The sequence below is a fragment of the Salmo salar genome, chromosome ssa20, assembly GCF_905237065.1.
Source record: "Salmo salar chromosome ssa20, Ssal_v3.1, whole genome shotgun sequence".
NCBI classification, from domain to species: domain Eukaryota; kingdom Metazoa; phylum Chordata; class Actinopteri; order Salmoniformes; family Salmonidae; genus Salmo; species Salmo salar.
The window spans coordinates 1,414,831-1,429,475 of NC_059461.1; the positions used below are offsets into that span (position 1 = coordinate 1,414,831).

Below are 14,645 nucleotides of genomic sequence, written 5' to 3' on the forward strand. Positions count from 1 at the left end.
AATTAACCTTACAAATAGCAGTGTTGGGCGATTTGGAAAGCCATAGTCAGTCAATAAATAATATAATAATACTCGTAGGAAAGGTTTTCATCTTTAGCTCACAATCTGTGGATACTATAAAAAGTATGTAAAACATCACAGCACAATTGAAAAATATATGGCACATGGAAACCAAACGAGGGTGGTCTATGGTGATAGGTGGGATGGGCTAAGAGTGGCTGAGGGCTGGGATTAAAGAGTTTGTTTGATAATGCTATTATTGTTTGCGATGATTGTTTGTGATTGCTTCGTATAAAAGTACCATGTATGTAAAATGTGAATGCAAAATGTGTACGTAAAATGGATGTATATGTAGCAGAAAAGCTTAAAAAAAATTGTCCTTAGAAGACAGGGGGGTGGTGGATGGGATAATAAGAACATTTTTAATAAACAATAAATAAATAAAAAAGTGTAGTTATTCCCTCCGTAAGGCAATCAAACAAGCAAAACGTCAGTACAGAGACAAAGTGGAGTCGCAATTCAACGGCTCAGGCACAAGACGTATGTGGCAGGGTCTACAGACAATTACGGATTACAAAGGGAAAACCAGCCATGTCGCGGACAACGCCGTCTTGCTCCCGGACAAGCTAAACACCACAGAATGCCCGCTTTGAGGACAACACAATGCCACTGACGCGGCCCGCTCCCAGGGAGTATGGGCTCTCATTCTCCGTGGCCGACATGAGAAAGACATTTAAACGTGTCCTCAGAGCAAATCAAATCAAATCAAATGTTATTTGTCACATGCGCCAAATACAACAGGTGTAGTAGACTTTACAGTGAAATGCTTACTTACAAGCCCTTAACCAACAATGATTTCAGAAGTTAAGATAAAAACAATTTCAAGGTGTTAAGTAAAAAACAGATAAGTAAAACTTTGTATGCGCAGACCAGCTGGCTGAAGTGTGTACAGACATTTTTAATCTCTCCTTATCCCAGCCTGCTGTCCTCACTTTCTTAAAGATGTCCACCATTGTTCCTCTACCCAAGAAAGCATTGGTAACTGAACTAAATGACTATTGCCCCGTAGCACTCACTTCTGTCATCAAGAAGTGCTTTGAGAGGCTAGTTATTAAGGATCATATCACCTCTACCTTACCTGACACCCTAAACCCAATTTGCATACCGCCCCAATAGATCCACAGACGATGCAATCGCACTGCACACTGCCCTATCCCATCTGGACAAGAGGAATACCTATGTAAGAATGCTGTTCATTGACTATAGCTCAGCCTTCAACACCATAGTACCCTCCAAGCCAAAAAGATCATCAAGGACATCAACCACCTGAGCCACGGCCTGTTCACCCCGCTACCATCCAGAAGGCGAGATCAGTACAGGTGCATCAAAGCTGGGACCGAGAGACTGAAACAGCTTCTATCTCAAGGCCATTAGTCTGTTAAATAGCCATCACTAGCCGGCTACCAAACGGTTACTCAACCCTGAACATTAGAGGCTGCTGCCCTATAGACATGGAATCACTGGTCACTTTAATAATGGAACACTAGTCATGTTTTTAATAATGTTTACATACTGCTTTACTCATCTCATATGTATATACTGTATTGTATTCTACTATAATTTGTACTGTAATAACTGCTTGTCCTAATATTGATATATTTCTTAAATCCATTATTTTACTTTAGATTTGTGTGTATTGTTGTGAATTGTTAGATATTACTGCACTGTTGGAGCTAGGACACAAGCATTTCACTACACCGCAATAACATCTGCTAAATATGTGTATGTGACCAATAAAATTTGATTTGATAATTATGCTTTGAAAGTTGATAAACTTGTAACCGCACTTTTGTGAAAATGGCCATTGAATATTTGGTAAACCTACTGGAGAGCTCTTCATTGTCTAAACCCATTCAGCATTGTTCACACCCATCTCTTTAAGGATTAACATGTGAGGTCATGTGCAAAACAACCAAAGATTTCAAGACGAAAGGCTGGTTTATGCTACGTCTATCAACAGTTGTCACAGTGACATGAACATTCTATTGTCGTCCGACATCAGACTTGTCATTGATATTATGAAAAAGTATAAGCACAAAAACTAGAGGCTGCATGATATCAGCAACCTAGTGGTCCAAAATAGCATAACTAGTGAATTTTAACAACAATGAACCCACCCATTTAAAAATGTATTTAGTACATGTCAATCTAGCAAACCAGGCAATTAAAAGCAACTTTCTAAACAATGTTTCAAGTTTTGTTCGTTTCTAGCTAATGTTTAGTAAGCTGGCTAGCCAGTTCAAATAATGACCCTATCATATAGCTGACAATGAATACACTTTGGTTCCTTTGTCTTCATTAGTAAAGGAAAATAAAGTCGCAACAAGATCATTATCTACAAGTTAACCTGTTAGGGCTAGGGGGCAGCATTTGCACGTCTGGATAAAAAAAATGTACCCGATTTAATCTGGTTACTAATCCTACCGAGTAACTAGAATATGCATATACTTATTATATATGGATAGAAAACACTCTAAAGTTTCTAAAACTGTTTGAATGGTGTCTGTGAGTATAACAGAACTCATTTGGCAGGCAAAACCCTGAGACATTTTCTGACAGGAAGTGGATACCTGATGTGTTGTATTACCTTTAAACCTATCCCATTGAAAAACACAGGGGCTGAGGAATATTTTGGCACTTCCTATTGCTTCCACTAGATGTCACCAGCCTTTACAAAGTGTTTTGAGTCTTCTGGAGGGAGATCTGACCGAACAAGAGCCATGGAACGATGATGTCCCATTAGACACCTGGCGCGCGAGTTCATGTTGGGTACCCTCGTTCCAATACGTTATAAAAGAGTATGCATTCGTCCACCTTGAATATTATTCATGTTCTGGTTAAAAAAGGCCCTAATGATTTATGCTATACAACGTTTGACATGTTTGAACGAACGTAAATATATTTTTTCCCCTCGTTCATGACGAGAAGTCCGGCTGGCTTAGATCATGTGCTAACAAGACGGAGATTTTTGGACATAAATGATGAGCTTTTTTGAACAAAACTACATTCGTTATGGACCTGTGATACCTGGAAGTGACATCTGATGAAGAGAATCAAAGGTAATGGATTATTTACATAGTATTTTCGATTTTAGATCTCCCCAACATGACGTCTAGTCTGTATCGCAACGCGTATTTTTCTGGGCGCAGTGCTCAGATTATTGCAAAGTGTGATTTCCCAGTAAGGTTATTTTTAAATCTGGCAAGTTGATTGCGTTCAAGAGATGTAAATCTATAATTCTTTAAATGACAATATAATATTTTACCAATGTTTTCTAATTTTAATTATTTAATTTGTGACGCTGACTTGACTGCCGGTTATTGGAGGGAAACGATTTCCTCAACATCAATGCCATAGTAAAACGCTGTTTTTGGATATAAATATGAACTTGATAGAACTAAAAATGCATGCATTGTCTAACATAATGTCCTAGGAGTGTCATCTGATGGAGATTGTAAAAGGTTAGTGCATCATTTTAGCTGGTTTTATGGTTTTGGTGACCCTGTCTTTGAATCGACAAAACATTACACACAACTCTTGTAAATGTACTGTCCTAACATACTCTAAATTTATGCTTTCGCCGTAAAACCTTTTTGAAATCGTAAAACGTGGTTAGATTAAGGAGATGTTTATCTTTCAAAGGGTGTAAAATAGTTGTATGTTTGAAAAATTTGAATTTTGACATTTATTTGGATTCAAATTTGCCGCTCTTGAAATGCACCTGCTGTTGATGGAGTGCACCACGGGTGGCACGCTAGCGTCCCACCTAGCCCATAGAGGTTAATGGCGACACAATTCCTGAAAATAGCTTAAGTTTGTGAGTGCGACAAAATAAAAGTAGGGCATTCTACCTGAGAATTTTAGAACTTGGACACAGGCTAACGAGACAAACGTTATATCCTAATTTGACATTGGTGCAGGTCATGTTCTTCACAATACCGTCTCTGGTAAACATACACTATATCATATAAGATCAACGTTTATTTGTTACATGCACAGGATAGAGATAGAGTAGTGAAATGGTTACTTGCATAGTGGGGTCTTTTGTTGAGACATGTAGCTATCTATCTAGCTAGCTAGCTAAACAATGAAACATAATCTCAACTCATAATGTTACTACCCTTCATGAATCTGCAGGAAGCTAACCATCCAGGTTCAATGATAGCTAGCTAGCTAACAATAGGCTATAACCAGCAATGCAAATGGCTCTGCGATACGAATAATATTAATACACAGATCATACACGTAACGTTAGCAAGCCAGCTAGCTAATGTTAGCTAGCTAGCTAACAGCACGCTTTATCTTGAATTGAACAGACTTTCTGACAAAATGAAAAATGAATAATAACTTAAAATGGAGCTAGCTAAACTATCTTACCTGTAGACATGGATGGACGTTTCTACCTATCTGTCACGGATGGTATGGTTTCCCTTAGTTTGAAGATGTAATCCATAGACAGGTGTTTTATACAACAGCCTTCTGTGTGTTCTCTTTTCAACTCCCTCTGCATATTTGCAATCAAACGCCAGCATTTTCTCCATCTCCTTAGCTATCAACCTTCTACAGTCGAAACTCAGTGAATGAGACGCATTGGAAATTGGTCACAGGGGATGGGCCATCCCCATTATGACGTCGGCGGCCCAGTCTACCCCCACCTTTGGAAACGTTTTAAAACACTCTGCAACCGTCCCCGTCGAATCTTATTGGCTCTCTTGGTGTTACAGGCCCTGAAGATTAATGTTTTACAACGTTTGACATGTTTGAATGAACCTAGAGGAGGGAAAAAGTACATTTTCCGAAACTACTGTCCCGCGCACGTCGGAGCATTTGGAGACAGCCCTAGGACATGCTACCAACAGCAGGCTAATGGAACATGAAGGATGGACTTTTTCGACCGAAAATACATCTGTTGTGGACCTGGGATTCCTGGAAGTGCTTTCTGATGAAGACAACTAAAGGTAGGCGATTATTGACAATATTATACAAGATCAGATGTGACTTGCGATTGTTCCAAGATGGCGCGGCGCTAGTTTTCCTGGCTCATTTTCTGAGTATCGCATCTCCTTTTATCGCAAAGTGTGATTACCCAGTAAAGTTAATTTAAAATCTGGTATGACAGCTGTTCTCAAGAGATATTCATCTATAAATGTTAGATTGACAATATAAATTTTAAAAATTGTTTTCGAATAGTAATAAAGGGAATTATGCACTGTTTCCCGGGACGCATTTGAGGGGAAAATAGTTAGTCAACGTCAGACGCCGATGTAAAATGCTGTTTTTATATATAAATATGACCTTTATTGAACAAAAGAATGCATGCTGTGTGTAACATGATGTCCTAGGTGTGTCATCTGATGAAGTTTGTAAAAGGTTAGTGCTGCATTTAGCTGTCTTCTGGGTTTTTGTGACATTATATGCTAGCTTGAAAAATGGGTGTCTGATTATTTCTGGCTTGGTACTCTGCTGACATAATCTAATGTTTTGCTTTCGCTGTAAAGCCTTTTTGAAATCGGACAGTGTGGTTAGATAAAGGAGAGTCTTGTCTTTAAAATGCTGTGAAATAGTCATATGTTTGAAAAATTGAAGTTTTCGGATTTTAGAGGAATTTGTATTTCGCGCCACGCCCATCATTGGATATTGGAGCAGGTGTTCCGCTAGCGGAACATCTAGATGTAAGAGGTTTTAAGTGAACCGCACAAAACAATAAATGATCAAACGAAGCGTGACTAAGTGATGCACAAACACAAAACAATATCCCACAAACACAGGTTGGAAAAATGCTACCTAAATATGATCCCCAATTAGAGACAACGATTACCAGCTGCTGCTAATTGGGAATCATACAAATCACCAACATAGAAATAATAAACTAGAACCCCACATAGAAATAATAAACTTGAATACCCCCAGTCACGCCCTGACCTATTACACCATAGAGAAGCAAGGACTCTCTATGGTCAGGGCGTGACAGAAGGTCAGTCAATAAGGAACATTTCAAGAACTTTTAAAGTTTCTTCAAGTGCAGTCGCAAAAAACATAAAGTACTATGATGAAACTGGCTCTCATAGGACCGCCACAGTAATGGAAGACCCCGAGCTACCTCTGCTGCAGAGGATAAGTTCATTAGAGTTACCAGCCTCAGAAATTGCTGCCCAAATAAATGCTTTAGAGTTCAAGTGACAGACACATCTCAACATCAAAGGTTCAGAGGAGACTGTGTGAATCAGGCCTTTCAAGGTTGAATTGCTGCAAAGAAACCACTACTAAAGGACACCAATGATAAGAAGAGACTTGCTTGGGCCAAGGAACACGAGCAATAGACATTAGACCGGTAGAAATGTAACCTTTGGTCTGATGAGTCCACATTGGAGATTTTTGGTTCCAACCGCCATGTCTTTGTAAGACGCAGAGTAGGTGAACTCTGCATGTGTGGTTCCCACCGTAAAGCATGGAAGAGGAGGTGTGATCTGGAGCTTCAAGTTCCTTAGTGTCCATATCACCAAGGACTTAACATGGTCCACTCACACCAGCACAGTCGTGAAGAAGGCATGACAATGCCTCTTACCCCTCAGGAGGTTGAAACGATGCATGTGTGGTTCCCACCGTAAAGCATGGAAGAGGAGGTGTGATGGTGTGGGGGTGCTTTACTGGTGACACTGTCTGTGATTTATTTAGAATTCACGGCACACTTAACCAGCATGGCTACCACAGCATACTGCAGCGATACGCCATCCCATTTGGTTTGGGCTTAGTGGCACTATCATTTGTTTTTCAACAGGACAATGACCCAACACACCTACAGGCTGTGTAAGGGCTATTTTACCAAGAAGGAGAGTGATGGAGTGCTGCATAAGATGACCTGGCCTCCACAATCCCCCGACATCAACCAAATTGAAATGGTTTGGTATGAGTCAGACCGCAGAGTGAAGGAAAAGCAGCTAACAACTGCTCAGCATAAGTGGGAACTCCTTTTAAGACGGTTGGAAAAGCATTCCAAGTGAAGCTGGTTCAGAGAATGCCAAGAGTGTGCAAAGCTGTCATCAAGGCAAAGGGTGGTTATTTGAAGAATCTCAAATATAAAATATATTTTGATTTGTTTAGAACTTTTTAGGTTACTAGATGATTCCATATGTGTTATTTCATAGTTTTGATGTCTTCACTGTTATTCTACAATGTGGAAAATAGTAAAAATAAAGAAAACCCCTTGAAATAGTAGGTTTTCAAAATCTTTGGACCGGTAGTGTATGAGCCTAGTGTGTTGTATAAGTTTTTAATAAACAGTGCATTCTAAATGGTATGAAGTACATTTACTACACTTGTAGGTTTAGTAAAATCAAAACAACTTTGATTTCACAGAATGTTAACATCCTGTCATAAAGAGCACGTTTAACTGTAGTAAGTACCTATTAAGTGCAAAATAAAGTAACAGTGTTAACCGTAACAGTGTTGACAATTTCATCTTAAAATCAGCCATTAATCCCCTGAGACAGCTCAGCATTCAACACCATAGTCCTCTCTAAGCTCTTTCCCAAGCTCGGTGGTAGGCCTGATCCCCGATGACGATGAGACAGCCTACAGGGAGGAGGTCAGAGACCTGGCAGTGTGGTGCCAGGACAACAACCTCTCCCTCAATGTCAGCAAGACAAAGTAGCTAATCGTGGACTACAGGAAATGGAGGTACATCAACAGGGCCGCAGTGGAGTGGGTCGAGAGCTTCAAGTTCCTTAGTGTCCATATCACCAAGGACGTAACATGGTCCACTCACACCAGCACAGTCGTGAAGAAGGCATGACAATGCCTCTTACCCCTCAGGAGGTTGAAAAGATTTGGCATGGCCCCTCAGATCACCACTGAGCGCATCTTGACTGGCTGCATCACTGCTTGGTATGGCAACTGCACCTCCCTCGATCACAAGGCGCTACAGAGGGTTACGCGGATGGCCCAGTACATCACTGGGCCCGAGTTCCCTGCCATCCAGGACCTCTATACCAGGCAGTATCAAAGGAAGGACCGTAAAATTATCAAATACCCCAGCCACCCAAGCCATAGACTGTTCACTTTTCTACCAGAGCACAAATTCTGTGACCAAAACCGCTTCTATGCCAGAGCCATAAGAGTGCTGAACAGTTAATCAAATGGCTACCTGGACTATTTGCATTGACCCTTTTTTCCACTGACTTTCTTGCACTGACTATGCCCACTCATTGGACTCTACCCACACACTCACATGTACTTACACTGACACTCCAACACACACATACACAAACACACACCATTACATCTGCTCACACCAGTGGAGGCTCCTCAGAGGAGGAAGGGAAGGACCATTCTTATCAGTGAATTTCAGAAAAATGTAAATAATGAAACATTAAAAAAGTTTTCATTTTTAAATTCAACTATACTAAATATATTCACATCAACAAATCATTGATTAAAACACAATGAAGTAGCCTCAACAGCACTCTGTAGTGTAGCACCATGGTATAGCTGGAGGACAGCTAGTTTCCTTCCTCCTCTAGGTACATTGGCTTCAATACAAAACCTAGGAGGCTCATGGTTCTCACCCTCTTCCATGGATTTACTGTAATAATGACAATTAATAATCATAGCTCTTGCAGCATGAACTGACTTGTTGTTCACCCAAACAAAGGATCAGAGAAGAAATCTAGTATTGAAAGCATAAGTTACAGCTAGCTAGCACTGCAGTGCATAAAATGTGGCGCGTAGTTGACTCAAAGAGAGGGAAAGACAATAGTTGAACAGTTTTGTTGAACAGTTTTGAAAAATGTAGTTGAACAGTTTTGAACAAATTAATTTCTTCCAAATTGAAGGAAAAGCTAGAGTGAGAGAGAATGAGAACTATATTTCCTTGTCAATTTTTCACTTTTCACAGTGTAACTGCTAAACTGCTTGCTGACTGTACACTTTACTGCATGATTGTAGCTGGTATACGAACACGTTAGTTCTATTAGCTATATTGACTATGACGTTAGCTGATATGGTGACAAAGATGTAGGCTGTGTGATAGAGGTTATGATATGAAGGTTTGGCTTAGAAAGAGTGTTTCGCTTGGTCACAGACAGCTGATGTGGTGTTCACTGAAGTGGCTGCTTGTACTGTTTGCATATGATCAGGGGTGTATTCATTCTGCCGATTCTGTTCAAAAACGTTTTTTAAACGGAAGGAGAAACATACCTGAATTTGTCCAATAAAAACTATGTTGGACTAATGATTACACTCTAGATCAGCTAGATACAGGCAAGAGTGTGCAAGGCTGTATTGAATGTGTCACTGTCCGACATCTTGATTACAAAAAAATGTCTCTCGACCTGTTTACGTTGTAAACTTTCATTCATAGGCTAGGTTGTAGCAATCTCATGTTGGGTATAGGGAAAATGTGAGTATCATGTTGTAGCCTGAACCTATTGATGTTACATTGAGCTGGGTGATTGGAATATGACTGACAGTCATCCAATATGCTGTAATAGAAATAAGGCCATGATCATAAAATAAATAATCATCCTCCCTCATCTTAAACGGCACCGACCGGCAAACACACACTTTCACACTTTCCAACACACTGCTGCTACTCTGTTTATTATCTATACTGATTGCCTTGTCACTTTTACCCCTACCTACATGAACACAGAAATGGCTTCTAGAACATGAACTTTCATAAGCCTTAATGTGTATGCCATCTGTAAATACAAATTAAATTGTTAAATTACAAGCCTAGTTTGTTTGGCCACAAAAAAAGGCAGCAACCTTCCCGCTAGCCATGATTGGCTGAGATAATGAGGGGGCTGGACATGCCGAGAGATCGAGTTTTGAAATCAGTGGAATTAAAGTATGATAGCTAAGGAGATGGAGAAATCGTCTGTCTCCGGATTACATATTCAAACTAGGGGCATCCGTAACAGAGAGGGAGAAGCGTCCATCCATGTACAGTATACCGGTAAGATAGTCTAGCTAGCCACATTTTCAGATATTGCACGTTTCTAATTTTGTCAGAAAGTTTAATTTCAAGTTATAGTGTACTGTTAGTTAGCAAGCTAACGTTAGCTGGCTGGCTCGCTAGCTAACCATATATGTATGATCTGTGTAGTAATATTATTTGTATCTCAGAGCCATTTCCTTTGCTAGTTATAATCTAATGTTTGCATTTGTATGTATTATGGATCTCCATTAGCTTCTGCCAAGACTAAGGCAGTTATACAAATTTAAAAACATTACAATACATTCATTACAGAATTCCCAAAACACTGTGTGCCCTCAGGACCATACTCCACTACCACATATCTACAACGCAAAATCCATGTGTACGTGTGTGTATAGTGCATATGTTATCATGTGTGCGTACGCATGTGTCTGTGCCTATGTTTGTGTTACTTCACAGTCCCCGCTGTTCCATAAGTTGTATTTTTACAATCTGATTCTACTGCTTGCATCAGTTACCTGATGTGGAATAGAGTTCCATGTAGTCATGGCTCTATGTGGTAGAGTGCGCCTCCCATAGTCTGTTCTGGACTTGGGGACTGTGAAGAGACCTCTGGTGGCATGTGTTGTGGGGTATGCATAGGTGTCCGAGCTGTGTGCTAGTATTTTAAACAGACAGCTCAGTACCTTCAGCTTGTCAACACCTCTTACAAAAACAAGTAATGAGGAAGTCAATCTCTCTTCCACTTTGAGCCATAAGAGATTGACATGCATGTCATTAATGTTAGCTCTCCGTGTAATTTTAAGGGCCAGCTGTGCTGCCCTGTTCTTTTATCTTTTTTAATTTTTAATTTCACCTTTATTTAACCAGGTAGGCTAGTTGAGAACAAGTTCTCATTTACAACTGCGACCTGGCCAAGATAAAGCAAAGCAGTGCGACACAAACAACAACACAGAGTTACACATGGAATAAACAAGCGTACAGTCAATAACACAATAGAAAAAAAGAAAGTCTATATACAGTGTGTGCAAATGGCGTGAGGTAAAGCAATTAATAGGCCATAGTAGTGAAGTAATTACAATTTAGCAAATTAACACTGGAGTGATAGATGTGCAGATGATGATGTGCAAGTAGAAATACTGGTGTGCAAAAGAGCAGAAAAGTAAATAAAAACAATATGGGAATGAGGTAGGTAGATTGGATGGGCTATTTACAGATGGGCTACGTACAGCTGCAGCGATCGGTTAGCTGCTCAGATAGCTGATGTTTAAAGTTAGTGAGGGAAATATAAGTCTCCAGCTTCAGCGATTTTTGCAAGTCCCTCTTTGTGGCACCTGACCACACGACTGAACAGTAGTCCAGGTGCAACAAAACCAGGGCCTGTAGGACCTGCCTTGTTGATAGTGTTGTTAAGAAGGCAGAGCAGCGCTTTATTATGGACTGACATCTCACCCTCTTAGCTGCTGTTCTATCAATATGTTTTGATAGCTCCTCGAACCTCAACTTGTTCAATTTCCACATTATTAATTACCAGATGTAGTTGAGGTTTAGAGTTTAGTGAATGATCTGTCCCAAATACAATGCTTTTAGTTTTGGAAATATTTAGGACTAACTTATTCCTTGCTATCCATTCCAAAAATAACCGCAGCTATTTGTTAAGTGTTGCAGTCATTTCAGTCCCTGTAGTAGCTAACGTGTATAATGTTGTGTCATCCGCATACAACGACACACTGGCTTTACTCAAAGTCGGTGGCATGTCGTTAGTAATGATTGAAAAAAGCAATGGGCCTAAACAGCTACCCTGGGGAATTCCTACTTCTACCTGGATTATGTTTGAGAGGCTTCCATTAAAGAACACCCTCTGTGTTCTGTTAGACAAGTAACTCTTTATCCACATTATAGTAGGGGGTGTAAAGCCATAACACATACTTTTTTCCAGCAGCAGACTGTGATCGATAATGTCAAAAGCTGCACTGAAGGCTAGCTAACATTGAACCTGGTTGGTTTGAGACCTGCACAGTCATGCAGGGTAGAAACGTCATGAGTTTGGATTATGGTTTTTTGTTTAGCTAGCTAGCTACATGTCTTAACAAAAGACTTCACTATGCAAGTAACCATTTCAGTCGAATGTTCAAGATGTCAATGCGACAACTGTTGATAGACATAGCTGGTAAATATGTTCTGGCTACCTACTCTGATTTCAGAGCACTCTCGTCTGAGTGTGCTAGAGCGCAGGATAACTGACGAATTTGTGTTTGTTTTATATTATTTTGTGTATTAATGTGTATATTGATGTTTATATTGATGTGTATATTGATGTGTATGCATCAGCATTACTCCCTGTCAGAAGAAAGATTAAATAAAATAATGAATAAAATAAAAACACTGTAGAATTCAAAGGACGATTTCCTATTCTCTAATACCAATAGGTATTAAAACTCCTTCACACCGTTTTTACCATACATGTAGTATTCCTCTACAAGGGTCCAACTAATACCCCAAAACTACCCCAAATTACTCAAAACAGCTACCCAAAACAGTAGGACCCCTCTACAACAAACACTCTGCCGCTGTCCCAACTTTCAACACCCTTCACTCGCTTCCAATAGCCATAACCAACCTTTGGCACTAACGAGAGAAACATTTGATGGTCCAATTTAAAAATGGAATATACCCAGAACACATGATGTGTGGGATTTGAGCAATTAAACACATGATTTGAGCAATAAAACACTCCCATCATTAAATGTACAAAAACATAGTTCCCTCACATGGATATCTCATCTTTATCTAGTCTATATCTATCTATACCAAGTGTATAAGTCTACCCCGAGAGCACTTGCATCCTGGTCCAAATGACCAAGCAGTAAATCAACTGAAAAGCTGGTAAAAATAACTAAATGTCTCTATTGGTCCATAGAATAACTTTTGGAACACCTTTCTCAAACTGTAAAATCATGCGGCCCTGTTTGAAACCATGTCGTGTTCAATTCCCCCAAGGTTTTCACAGTGTATGTTTTAGACTTGTCTGGCAAAGGGTATTGTCTAGCAACATCAGCTAATTTTAGCATTTTCCATTCCCGAAAATAAACACCTCCACCCATCACATGCACTCTCTCCCCAATGTACGCACACCAACATTCTCTCAAAGACACACTCACACTCTCCATATGTCACAGACATTCTTTACGCACACACAAAGACACTCAAATTCTTCCATTCACAAAAATGCAGATACAATTCAAAGATCAAACAAATGTTCTCACTAATTGTGAACTTAGGCAAGGTCATTCACTCATCTTTCTTCTACTGTATTCTATATTGCACACATGAACAACATCTCTCAAGAACACCTGCACACATACACATAGGTGTGATGAACATATACTCTTAGAAAAAAGGGTTCCAATAGGGTTCTGGGGCTGTCCATATAGGGGAACCCTTTTTGGTTCCATTTAGAACCCTTTTTTGTTTCTAGGTAGAACTATTTTGGGTTCCATGCAAACCCTATGTGGAAAAGGTTCTACATGGAACCCAAAATGGTTCTACATGGAACCCAAAATGGTTCTAGTTGGAACCAAAAGGGGTTCTTCGAAGGGTTCTCCTATGGGGACAGCCAAATAACAATTTTTGGTTCAAGATAGCACCTTGTTTTTCTAAGAGTGTACACACCTGCGCTACATTCATGCATTTATGTATATATATATCCATGCATGTCTGAGCACCAACTTGTGCACAGAGAGCCCCATTCGTTCTATTGTACTCGATCGTTCTATTGTACTCACCTTTGGTTTTAGACAGTCTGGAACACACACATACACACACAGGAGAAGAGAGAGGATGTTGAAAAGTTCCTGGAATTTCTCACGTTCCAACTTTTCCCTCCCTTTGCTTGTTCCTGGTGTTGACTTTCCCCATTTTATAGGCTCTCCTCTGGAATCTGCACTCCAATCGGTGGTCGCGATTCCTCTGACATCATTTCTCCTCGTTTTCCACTGCTCCACTGCTCCTTGCCCTAAACCCTCTCACTCTGACACTTTCATCCTCATCACCCCAGGGCTGGGGCTATTACCTGCTAATGGGAACTCTGGGGAGTAGCTGGGTGGCCGGGGGAGGTGAGGGCTGTTGTCCCCCCCCTCCCTCTACTGGGCAACAGAGTTAATGTCCCAGAAATCAGAGGGAAAGGTCAGGTCCCGTTGCCTGATGAGGTGCATGCTGTCGGAATGACGGTCCTTAAAGCCACAGAGGCGAGCGGGCGATGTAGGTAGAGAGATCAGAGGAGGAGAGGCGACAGGTGTAGGCGACAGGCAAGGTTTATCTTTCCATACCGCCTGCGGTTGATCAGATCGCCTGCAGATGATCAGATCGCTCAGCCCAGGCTTGTATCTCCCCTGTCTGAAATAAAGTCATGATAGCTACTCCTTGTCTAAACTAAAGTCAGATCCTCCTGACCTATACACTAACTGTACACTATGTAGCCTAATATCATGCCCGATGAACCATCTAGGGCTCTGTCTGTCTGTCTGTCTGTCTGTCTGTCTGTCTGTCTGTCTGTCTGTCTGTCTGTCTGTCTGTCTGTCTGTCTGTCTGTCTGTCTGTCTGTCTGTCTGTCTGTCTGTCTGTCTGTCTGTCTGTCTGTCTGTCTGTC

The 14,645-nt window shown here is 40.5% G+C and overlaps 1 protein-coding gene across 1 annotated transcript in view; it reads right to left on the bottom strand.

The window, feature by feature from the left end:
* ostn (osteocrin) overlaps nucleotides 1-14,148 on the bottom strand; it is a 37,080-nt gene extending 22,932 nt beyond the window's left edge. The window contains exon 1 of the mRNA XM_045704185.1: nucleotides 13,783-14,148. The gene's annotated coding sequence lies outside the window, so the exon portion shown is untranslated. The remainder of the gene's footprint in view (nucleotides 1-13,782) is intronic.
* Nucleotides 14,149-14,645: the final 497 nt, after the last annotated feature.